The sequence below is a fragment of the Capsicum annuum genome, chromosome 11 (genome assembly GCF_002878395.1).
Source record: "Capsicum annuum cultivar UCD-10X-F1 chromosome 11, UCD10Xv1.1, whole genome shotgun sequence".
NCBI classification, from domain to species: domain Eukaryota; kingdom Viridiplantae; phylum Streptophyta; class Magnoliopsida; order Solanales; family Solanaceae; genus Capsicum; species Capsicum annuum.
Genome location: NC_061121.1, coordinates 94,259,126 through 94,272,459, shown reverse-complemented (window position 1 = coordinate 94,272,459; position 13,334 = coordinate 94,259,126). Strand labels below are relative to the sequence as shown.

General features: G+C 35.1%; 1 pseudogene; it reads right to left on the bottom strand.

Annotated features, from left to right (window-relative positions):
- Window positions 1–12,626, bottom strand: part of LOC107846448 — a 47,378-nt pseudogene extending 34,752 nt beyond the window's left edge.
- Between the last annotated feature and the right edge of the window lie 708 nt (window positions 12,627–13,334).

Genomic DNA, 13,334 nt, shown 5'->3' with positions numbered 1-13,334 from the left:
ATTCAGAGGGACCCATTTTTTTCTATGAACAAAGAGAACTGGAGAACACCAGGAAGAAATACTAGGGCGGATAAAATCCTTATCTAAAAGTTCTTTCAACTGCTCTTTAAGTCCATTCAACTCACCCAAAGCCATTATGTAGAGAGGGATGAAGATAGGATGAGTGTTAGAAAGAAGATTAATCCCAAAATCAATTTCCCTATCCGGAGGAACACTTGTCAGATCATCAAAAAACACCTCGAAAAACTCATAGACCAGAAGGACAGATTGCAATGAAGGAACTTCAAATCTAGAATCCTTAACATGTACTAAACGGTAGAGACACCCCTTGGAAATCAACTTTCAGGCTCTAATATACAAAATGAACCTTCCCTTAGGCATTAAGGAACTACCTTCCTACTTAATCACCAGTTCATTTGGAAATTAGAAACTGGCCCTTTATGTCCAAAAATCAAGAGACATATAGCACAAATGCAACCAAACCATCCCCAAAATCATATAAAAAACTATCATGTCCAACTCTATCAGATCCACTAATGTCTCCCTACCACAGATTGATACCACACAATCTCTATAGACTCTCCTAGCAACAATAGAGTCACCCACTAGGGTAGATATAGAAAAGGGATCAAGAATACACTCAAGACCAAAACCAAAGTGAATAGCCATATAAGGGGTCACATAAAAGAGAGTAAACTCGAGATCAAGTAGATAATATACATCATGAGAAAAGAGTTTTAATTTACCAGTAACAATATTAGGAGACGCCTCTAAATCCTACTGAGTGGCAAGATCATATAGATGATTTCAATCAGTGTCAGAGCTAAAAGTAGCTCCTTTTGGTACGGAAGCAGAGGAGGTAGCAACAGGAACCTTAGTTTCCCCCATAGCAACATTACCTGAAGGATAATTCCTCTTAATACATCTAGGATGACCATATCTGAAACACTTATTTCTCTCCTCATCACAAAATCCATGATGCACTTGTCCATAAAAATGACAAGAGGGATAGATTATGCCGACTAAACTCCACTGGCCTGAGAGTGGTCATTATGCCTGTTAAATACATTATTGCTCTAAAAATGATGATCACCAGATGGCTTAGGATATGGAGTACTAGCCATAGAATATGAACCAAAATTCCCCCACTTCTTCTTAGATCACTGCCTACCATCCTTGCCACTATTCTACTAGCAACCACCCTGCTCAGAAAACCATAATCTCTTACTTTTACTCTCCTCTATTTTGGCTCATTTCTTATTTTCATATTCCACCTGTTGTATATACACCACAAGCCTAGAGATATCCATGTCACTATTTAATAAGGTGGTCTTACACTCAAATACTAAGTCTCGAGACAAACCTAAAGTAAATTTCCTTATCTTAGCCCTCATATTAGATACTAGCTTAGGAGCATAATGGGACAGCTGATGAAACTTCAAGGCATCTCCTTCATAGTTACTTACCTTGCTTCAAATTTATGAACTCCTTAGACTTCACCTCCCTCAACTCTAGAGGAAAGAAACGATCAAGAAAAGCACCCAAGAAATCCTTCTATAAAACCAACTCCACATCCTCACCCCTATACTGATCCCACTTCTCATACCACTAATAAACCACATCCTTCAGTTGGTATACAGTGAATTCCATGCCCTCAAAGTCAGAAGCATACATCACATGGAGAATCTTCTCTATATTTTTTATGAAACCTTGAGGATCTTTCTCATCCTTAAAGATAGTAAAAATCAAAGAATTCAGCCTCATAAACTGGCCAACCCTAGTGGCCTCGAAAGAAATCACAACAGCACCAGCAGAACCCGACTGATGTGATTGAGATATCACCAACTGTGTTAGCAGATGAATAGAATGGTAAAACTCAACATTGGTAATATCTCCTAGAGGTGACCGAGAAAAAGTATTACTAGTGGGAGAATGATCAGTGAAGACTGGTGAAACTCATTAGGTCAATCAGAAGTAGCAACCCTAGACTGTGTTTGAACACCTTGAGTAGGATGAGCCCCATCCATATTGTCCTTAAGCGGGATAGATGAGTTTCTATGAACATCATATCTTCTGGGAGGCATGATCTTAAACCCGAAAAAATAGGACTAAGAGGACATTTTAAGACCTTAGACTATATAGCCCGATAGTAGATCATAAGAAAGAAAAACATTCCTAAATGTCTCATAGCCTCTCCCCATATAAGTGTGCCACGCTACACACCCATAAAAGAAACTCAACTTAACACGGATTTATGGACACCCAATGACATTAAACCTAGGCTCTAATAATAATTTTTCATGACATGAACTAGGGATTAGCCGTGATGGGTATCTTAAGTCTACCGAGGACCAAAGAACACCCCCCTTTGCCTAGTCAAACCTACCATAATACCCAACAGAGGCTGAATTCTAAACATATAACAAGATAAGTAAGATATAAAAGTTTCAAGGAATCTAAGATAACTAAATATCCAACAACCAATAACCAAAACCACCCAAGTCCAAAGAAATATCTATAAAGCCTCTAAGATAACCAAAAATCATTCTAAGTCAGGACATGCCCTCAACCTTAACAATGACAATGACAATGATAATGGGAATGATCAACTCTAGTCTATGAAAAGAAACTAATGAAATGACCAAGTCTTCCGAAGAATAGAAGCTCACCACTTCACTACCAATGTCGATGAACCTAGTTAATCCACCTAATAATGTGCAAGAAAAATATATGTATCTCCGATATTTATATCGCATGGGATACAATGTCTAGAGATAGTTTATGGGTTGATCACTAGCATGTAACTCAAGGATAGGGGATAAAATAATGCCAAATCAAATCCAATTTAAAAGCATATGAACATCATTATATATATACATAAATTATATGTTAGGGTAGGAAAAAATGCATAGCATGAAGAAAAACATTATACATACATAAACTATATGTCAGGGTAGGGAAAAAGGCTTATCACGAAGAAAAACATTATTCTGGACTATGTAGCTCAATTATCATAACAAGCACCCATGGGCTATCTGGGTTAATCTCTCTTTGGTGAAAGGTTCCTAGTGTGTGTTAGCCATATAAACTGGAGGTATCAAGGAAAACCAGGGAATGTCTCAACCCTACTTCAATCCAACATACAAATATATCAATAGTGAACTATGCACACAGATCATTAAGACCAACTCTAATATTGACAAATATGAGTTTCCAATACAAGTCATCCAAGACCCACACATTCATGGCTTCACTAAATAACCCCCATTAAGCATAATTTAAAGCAAGTTTCACATAACCCATTTATTAGCCAATGAACCAAATGTTAAGGAACATAATGGGTATCGTCATACCCTTACACTTGGAATCTTATCTTTATGCCATAACAATCACATTAACTTAGGGAGATGCCTCGACCCCCTTATTTTATCAATTCAAATTAGAGGAATGCCTTGGCGTTCTTTGTTCATTAAATTAAATTATAGCCAACAAGGCTTTCAAAATCCATGTTAATTGTTTAATCATTTACGCAATGCAATAACATAGGTGAGTAAGTTAAACCAAGTGACTATTTCATAATTCAAAGCCATTTGCACAAGTGCATTGAGAGAATATAATTTTTCATAACCAATTCTAATTTCAAAACTTTAATTTTGGTAAAACCATGTCCCTTAAGTTTATTAATCATTTCCATGCATCCCACAAGCTCAAAACCATAAATAAATAAAAATAATAATAAATCATAGGAAAATAATTAAAAACCAACTATGTCAAAACCCTCAACCACATCATAACCCATATTCAAAATCATCCAATGAAACTATTTATATATATTTTTTTCATAAAATAATAATTGGGGAAGAGTAACATGCCTGAAATACCAAAATTTATGGATAAAAATCAACCCTTGAGCCCTTGGATGACCTACATCTTGGAAACCCTAAGTATCTTGACATTGGAAATTGTAGAGAGTTTGAGAGAGTGCTCTGAGTGCTAAAGTGTAGAAAAAAATTTCCCAAGGGTATTTTATGTTGTGGGTATTAAGTGGGTAAAGAGGGAAATGTCCAAAGTGCCCTAAACTTAAAATCTAAAATTGTCATCAGTTATTATGGGTCTCATAACAATTCATTGAGACACCTTACGACTCGTTACCTCGAGTTATAGTCAAGATAGTTTTATTAGGCACACATACTGATGACCTAAAACTCCCATCAAACGACTCGCATCGTGACCCTATGACTCATAGGGTCCAAGTCGTAAGACAGAACCATTTGGGCCTTACACTAGTCACCCTATGGTTACGACTTATATAGAGTCTTTATGACTTATTAGTAGCCACTCGTAATCAGGTTAAGAAACTTAGCCACACATATTGGTTAGACTATGATTAGGGTCCTATGACTCATCAAGACTCCCTACAACTCTCAAGGAGGAATCATAGTCTGGATAATGAGGATAAATTTTTAGAAATTTTCAAGGACCAAGAATCTGGGGTGTTGCTATTACCTCTCATTGAGTATACGTATAACAATAGTTATCACTCTAACATTGGAATGGATCCTTTTGAGGAACTTTTTGGTAGGAGGTATAAGTCTCTTATTGGATCGTTCGAGGTTGGTGAGACTAGGTTTTTTAGTCCTAACTTGGTTCACCAAGACATGGAGAAGGTGAAGGTGATTAGGTATAGGCTTAAGACTACTCAAAATCGCTAAAAGTCCTATGTGGATGTGAGGCGATGGGGGTTAGAGTTTGATGTAGGTGATTGGGTGTTCTTTAAAGTTTCTTCTACGAAAAAAGTAACGAGGTTTAAGAAGAAGTGGAAACTCAATCCTCGTTATATTGGTCGATATCAAATTTTGAGGAGAGTGGGGAACATACTTATGAGTTGGATTTTTCTATGAGTTTGGGTTCTATTTATCTGGTTTTTTATGTGTTTATGTTGAAGAAGTGTGTGGGTGATCCTTTTTTGACTGTGCCTATTAAGAATGTTGGTATTTTAGATTCTTTTTCCTATGAGGAAGTCCCAATTGATATTATGGATAGACAAGTCTATAGATTGAGAACTAAGGATGTGGCATTGGTAAATGTTCTTTGGAGGAATCAAAAGATAGAATAAGCTACATGGTAAATCAAAGAGGACATGAAGTCTAAATATCAATTCTTACTCCTCGCATTGGATGGAAGTATTTTAGGTATGGGTTTTCTTTTTGTTCTTATAGTTTTTCAAATTTTGTTCATGGTTTTGTGGTTTATTTATGTCTTGTATTCACGTGAAAGGGTGCCTTAACTCCTCATTTGGGGATGAATGATCCTAGGAAGGGTAAGGTAATGCCCCAGGTTTTAGACACTGGAAATTTCTGGGTTTTTGGTCATCGCTGTCTAAGGTACGACTCAGGTGATGAGTCATGAAGACTCATCACGAGTTGTATAGTGCCAAATCATTGTCTAACCAATAGGTTTCTTAATATTTATGTTTGAGTACGACTAAGACCCCATGAGTCGTAAGGTCTGGTCACGAGTCATAGGGTAGGACTCGTGAACAAACCAGTAAGGTAGCCTTGAGTCATTACCCAGGATACGAGTCGTGCTGATGACTCGTGACCAGTAACTACGAATCATTACCTAACCCTTAGAAACTAAGTAGCCATTTTCCTGTATGTTAATTGGGGGCACTTTGGTCATTTTTTCTCATCCCCAAATAAAATCCACGACATAAAACACCCTAAGTGACCTCAAAACTCATCATTACTCAATCAAATACACTACTTTTCTCCACCAAATTTCCAAGTCAAAAACAAAGTTAGGGTTTCCATGGGTTGGTCACCTAGGGCTCTAAGTATGGTTTTCTTTTTAAATTGTTGATGTTTTCAGGCATGCATCTCTTCATCAAACTTATATTTTACTATGTTATGAAATGGTTTGATATTCTTATGGTTTTAATGTGTTGATTTTGAATGATGGGTTAAGGGTTTTGTATGATTATTCCTTGGTTAGTTTTCCCATGGTTTTGGAATTATTATTCATACTCTATCTCATAGTATTAGTATTAAATTTGTGCATGGCTATGGTGGATGGGAAGGGGGTCATGAAATTCCCCCACCTTTAAGGATTTTGGTATGAAATTGATAATAACCTCGATCCACTTGAATAATTCATTTCAAAATATGGATAATCACATGGTTTTGATTACTCTTCTAATCTATTGCATTGAACTAATGGGTACGTGGATTAAAAAATTGTTTTGGAAAGTCCTTGGCGGCCATGTTTTAGTTTTAGATTGGGACTTGGGGGTCATGGCGCTCCCCCGGGTCAATGTATAATTAGAATGGCATAATCTTATAAGCTTGCAAGCTTAATAGGTATGACGATACTAATGGTACATGCCTTGATGGATTATTCCTTGGTTTAATGAATGGGTTATGTGCAAATGTGTTAATTTGGGCTTAAAGAGGGTTGTGTAGCCTGTCGTGAAGGTGGAGGTCCCGGGGAGATCGATACTGGAAATCAAGTTTGCTTGTGTGGGGGCCTTTATGATCGTGTACATATTTTCTGGTTCGTGAGGCTAACACGCACTGGGACCTTTACACTATGGGGAGCTGAACCTATATAGCCCATGGGTGCCCTTAGGATAGTTATAGCTACACAGTCCAGGTTTTTCATTTTAAAGTTCATGCTTAGACCTTGTTGTCTATCTCAACATTATGTATATATGTATATTTGCATGTATGTGAACTTGTACATTAATTTTGGATTTGATTTTTGAATGACATTATTTTATTTCTACCCCGAGTTACATGCTAACGCTCACCCCTCTAACCATCTTCGGATGCTACACCCTTTCATGATGTAGGGTCCTAGGGGTTTCTTCTGTTTGTTTATGCAATATAGTGGAGCAGTCGTCCATTGAATTTGTGATGAAGTGGTGAGCTTCCATCTTTTGGAAAACTTGGTCATTCCATCTGTTTCTTTCCATATTTTAGAGTTGAAGAATTCATATTAACATTATCATTGTCATTTTCAATATCAGCATCGGGGGCATGTCCCGACCTAGTTCGATATTCGAACATGTTTAGAGGCTTTTGTAGACATGTGTGGGTTGGATGTTGTTGTTGACTCTTAGAGCTTATATCTTTAGTTACACTAACTGTTTTATTTTTACTCTCTGATTTTCTTCCGATTTGTTATTATTTAGATTATGTTCGTATTGGACAGACTATGGGACTGGTCTCCGACCTTCGGTAGGCTTGCGATATCCGTCACGGCTAGACCCGGGGTCGGGTCGTGACATAATCAACTCTATTAAAGTTAAATCATTGCACTAATGTTCCATTATAGATAGGTCAATTAATAAGTACTCCCAACTTGCCACATTTAATGCAAGGCGTGAAAAGCTATGTGATAAAAATAAAGGACAGATTAATCACTAAAGTTTTCACCATATACGAGATATGGAAAAGGATCAAATTATAGTGATCATTTATTGTATGCAATTTTTTTCTGCATCAATGCAAGAGGCTGCTATCATGCCACAAACAATAAGGTGCAGCAAAATCCACACCTAACATGATAGACTTTTCAACACATGCTTGTTCTAAAGATTTTCTTTGGGAGAAATTTCATTTATATAAAACAAAATAAATAGTTTAAAAAAATAGTCAAGGTTTTGTTTATTATTTTAAATGAAAATTATCACTTAAAATAGCCATCAAACTTTTTCTTCCTTTTTCTTTTCTTTTTTCAGCAATAACTTTTTTAAAAAAACTTTTTTTTTATTTGTTGTATTTTTATTTATTAAAAAAACTTTTTTCATATAATTCTTTTCACGTATTAATACTATATAAATAGTGTATAAACATGTATATATGGTGTACAAAGAGTTATGTAATGTATATGTAATGTATTAATGCATAAAATAGTTATATGATATATATGCAATGCAACGATATTGTATAAATGATGTATAAACGTGTATCTATATTATATAAATGATGTATAAACATGTATATATGAGATAGAAATAGTTGTATAGTGTATATGAAATATATTAGTTTGTAGAAACGTGTATTGATATTGTATAATGAGTTATGTAATGTATCGATATTGCATAAATAATGTACAAGCGTGTATCAATATTGTATAAAATAGTAAATAGACATGTATAGATATTGTATAACTAGGTATGTAATGCATTAATATTATATAAATGGTGTATAATCATGTATTGATGTTATATAAACAATTATGTAATGCATTCAATTATTCAACACCCCCCCCCCCCAAGCTAGGAGCTATGAAAATGTTCTTCATTCCTAGCTTAGACACCAGATAGCTATGTTGAGAAACACCAAGGCCTTTAGTAAGCACATTTGTCAATTTTTCTGTAGAAGGAACATGGAACAGTTTGACTAAACCAAGCACTACCTTTTCTCGAATGAAGTGACAATCAATATTAATGTGTTTGGTTCGTTCATGAAAAACGGAATTGGCAGCAATTTGAATAGCTGATCTACTATTACAAAACACGAAAATAGGCCTAGTAAGAGAAACACGTAACTCTTTGAGCAAGTTCTAGACCAAAACAACCTCTACCACTGTGGAATTTAGGCTTCTATATTCACTTTAGCAAAGCTTTGAGATATAGTAGGTTGTTTTTTAGACTTCTAGGACAACAAAGAACCTCCAAGTTTGACCAAATACCTAAGAACAGACTTCCTTGTATTGGGACGAGCAGCCCAATCTGTATCACAATAGGCCATTAACATTGTGAAAGCAGACCAAACATTAACACACCAAGTCCAAGGTACCTTTTAATGTACTTAATCACTCTAGGGCTACATGCATATGTGATACTTTAGGAGAATGAATTGGCTAAGAGATTGTACAACAAAAGAAATATCAAGTCTAGTAATGATGAGATATAGTAGTCTGCCCACAAGCCTTTAGAATACACACGAACCATCCAGGGGATCATTATTAGTGATACCAGCATGTTATTCAAGCTTTAGTGAGGTGAGCTTAAATTTTTTTCTCTAAAGGACATGCAATGGGCTTGGCTCCTAATAAACCTGAATCGGAGATCATTTCAAGGTCATATTTTTCTCTGGTGCATTAATATACCTTCTTTAATCCTTGTGAAATCAATGTCAAAAAAAGATTTCAATTCTTCTAAATCTTTAATTTTGAAGTATTTATGCAGATGATCTTTCGTATCTTTAATCGGAGTTGAATCATTCCCTGTGCTCATGAGATTATCTACATACACCACTATAACCACTAGTTTATCCTTGTCTCTATTAGTAAAAATAAAATAATCTAGGTGGCTTTGCATAAAATTCTGATTCAGTAGAGTTGTGGTAAGTTTGATGTTCCACTGTCTAGATAATTGTTTAAGTCCATAAAAGGACTTAGATAATTTGCACAGTTATTGTTTTCCTATGCTAGAAAATCCCTATAGTAAATCCATATACACCTCTTAATTCAAATATCCTCGTAGAAAAGTGTTGTACACATCCATTTGATGAATGGCCCATCTATGCATAGCTGTTAATGAAACTACAGCTCTCACAGTCACCATTTTCACAATAGGTGAAAATGTTTCTTGATAATCCAGTCCTTCCCTTTAGTAGTAGCCTCATGAAATTAATTGTGCCTTAAACCTCTCCACTTCACCTGTTGTTTTGTACTTAATTTTGTAGACCCCATACTTGGAGGCAAATTGGTTACTATTCAAGTCTCATTGTCCTCTAAAGCTTGTATTTCTTCCTGCATATCTTCAATCCACCTTGAATCCTTGACAACCTCTTTAGAACTCTGTGGTTCTGCTTCTTAAGAAATAAGTGCAATGTAGCTTTGATATATTGGATATAAAGAGTGATAGTTCATGCCCGATAAGGGATAAGAACAAATATGTGCGCCTAATGATCTTTATAGAACATAATCTTTCATCCAGGTGGGTGGTTCAACTTTTCTAGTGAATCTTCTAAGTGCTTGTGATGTAAGTGAAACCTCCACAAGGGGTTATACTGGTTCCCCTATATCTAGCTCAAGTTTAACACATATAATATTTGGGTTTTGATAAAAAATAAGGGAATTATGTTGGAAAACTTTTGCATCATTGTGCAACATCATCTCTGGTGTATTTGTAGGTAAATCAGCAAGACTAACAGTAGGATTAGGTGATGCAGACATCCTAAGAATTGAAGTATCATCTTTAAAATAACTATGGGAAAATAGTACATTTTCATGATCATTATTTACAATAATACCACACTAATAGAGAAATCTATTTTCATAGAATACCACATCCCGACTAATAAAGCAAGTATGCGTCTCCCAATTATATTGTTTATAGCCCTTCTGTTGAGCACTATATCCAAGCATTTCTGGCTTCACATCTCTTAGAGCAAATTTATCTTGTTTGAGCAATGTGGTTTCATAACAAAGACTGTATGTCACCTTTATGTAAGTTAAAGAAGGTACATGCCCATACAACAACTCAAAAGGAGATTTATTATTCAATATGGATGATGAAATCCTATTAATGATGTACACAAATGCTTATGCACAAATACCTCAAAATTTCAATGGTAAATATCCTTGAAATCTAATTACTTTAGCAGTTTCAAGGATATGCCTATGTTTCCTTTCTATCACCCTATTCTGCTAGAGTGTGTAGGGACAAGAACTCTGGCGTAAAATACCATGTAGGTTATACAATTCACCACATGATCTATTAAAGAATTTTGAGCCATTATTAGATCTAAAACACTTAATCCTCTTCCCAAATTAAGCTCAAATCATAAGGATAAAATTTCAAATAACTTCACACATATCGGATTTCACTCTCAATAAAAACACCCAAGACGATTTTGTGCAATCATCGACTATAGTAAGAAAGTACTTCATTCCATTATAAGTGTCAACATTGTAAGGGACCATACATCTATGTGAAGCAAAATAAAAGGTTCTAACGTTCTATTGTAACTATGTGGAAAAGGTATTTTTATTTGCCTAGATAAAGGACAAATATCACAATGTTCTAAATGAAATTCCTTATTACTAAAAGCAAGAATTTTCCCCTAACACTGTCATAGGCACATGCCCCAACCTCTTATGCCATATTTTAGAATTTGATATTTTTTGGACATCCGTAGACTTCCCATTTATTAAAATATCATCCTCGTGTTGCGTGCTTAAGAAATAAAGTCCAGCGTATTCTCTACTAGTCACCTTCATTTATCTAGTACAAAGATCCTGGAATAAATAATGTTCAGAGAAAATCTTAGCAGAATAAATCAAATCTTTTGTCACCTTTGAGACTGACAAAAGATTGAATCTCAAACGTGGTACACATAGAACTGCCTTTAGGGAATCACCTCCTATCAAAGTATAATCTCCAATGTGACTAATCTTAGTTGAATCCCCTATAGGTTGTTGAACATGTCATGTGCCCCCTACATTATCATCATTTAACATATGTTCATCTCCAGTCATGTGGTGAGCTGCATCTGCGTCAACTATCCAATTTACCTATTTATCTAAAACCAAAAAACTTACCTACCAAGTTAGCACTAGTATCAGAAATAGAGGCTTTGTTCATCATCTGGTTCATCATGGTATATTCCTGGTATTGCTCCTGAGTAATAGTAGAATTTTCTTTATGAACTGCCATATTAGACATCGCAATGCCTTTTTCCTTGTGTTTGAAATCTGGTGGATAACCTATGAGTTGATAACATTTATATATCAGATGTCCAGTTTTTCCAAAGTGATCATATTTCATCAGTTTAAAACATTCTTCTAGTAAATGTCTTTTTACATGACAATAGTCACAAACAATACCCCAAGGTTTCCTATGTTTGTTTCTTATGTTCCTTGCAGAGAAAAAACTACAAAGCTTGGTCCTTCACCATTAATGTGACTAATATCAGCTATAATTTTCTAACCTTTGTCTTTCATAATTAGTGCATACGCTTGATTCACTGTCAGTGATTTGGATTTTATTAAAATTTGTCTTCTAGCTTGGCTATAGCCATAATTTAAATGGATCAAAAACTGCAACAAGCGTTGATACTGAAGTTGTGCAATGTATTCTGTTTGTCACAATTTCACAAAGGAGGGGGCATCATCGAGTTATATTCATTCCATAAATCTTTTAGACGTGAATAATATATAGACACTGAAAACACTCCTTGTGTAAGAGTAAAAATTTCCTTGTGCAGTATTTATAATCAAGATCCATTTACTTTATTGAATCATTCCTTCAGGTCACTCCACTCCATAAATGCATTCGATCTAAACAAAATACCACTTAGAAGTTCGCAACTTATATTACCAGTCAACCACGAAACTACAATTGCATTGCAACTATCCCAATAAGGTCCAAAAAAAGGACCAAAAGTTTCTCTAGTGATTGAACTATCTACAAACCCTATTTTGTTCCTTCCAAGGAGTGTGATTCGTATAACATGATTCCAAAACATGTAGTTCTCCATCCCTACAAGCTGTATGCCTATGGAAAGAGATCCTGGTCCATCAGAAACATGTAAATACAAAGGGTGATTATGATCGATTTCTGCCACACTTCCCAGTCTATCACCTATGTTAACTTTACTCTCAATTGCCATAGTTGTGTTATTTGCAGAATCGAAACTTTGTTGATAAGTTCTCTCAACTTTCTGCAATCAGTGAGGAAGAATCCCTTGATCGTAATGATGCGGGTCTCTAATACCATGTTAACTTTCATGAATTGAATCAATGTAACAGTGAAAAAGAGAGAATTTACGGAAGCTTTTCTGTATTTTTAACTCAATGAGAAAATATTTGTACAAGTATTTATATAAAGCACAACTAAGATCCAGCTTGAAAAAACCATCTCTTATTAACTAATCATCCTACTAACTTTAACTAATTACATGTAATCACTTAATTAGTAATATACAACTGACTCATCTTCAGGGCACTTTTGTATAAGTATTCAATTCCTCAACACTAAATTCTAATTAATTTACAGGTATAGTTTTTTAATATATAATCATTACGTAGCCAGTGTAAATGGATATATTTAAATACTGTCCTGAAGAAACTTTTTAAGAAAAAAGAATAAAGCAGTGAAAGAAAGAGAGTTAATAAGGGAAAAAAGAAATTGGAGGGGGAGGAGTAGACTGACCGAAATTAAATTTATACTGAAGATGGAGAAAGCATTAACTGTTGTACTAATTATATTTAAATATTGTCCCAAAAAAAACTTTTATGAAAAAGAAAGAAGGAATAAAGTAGTGAAAGGAGAGTTAAAAGAAGAAAGAAGGAAGAAGGAAATTGGAGAAGGAGGGGGG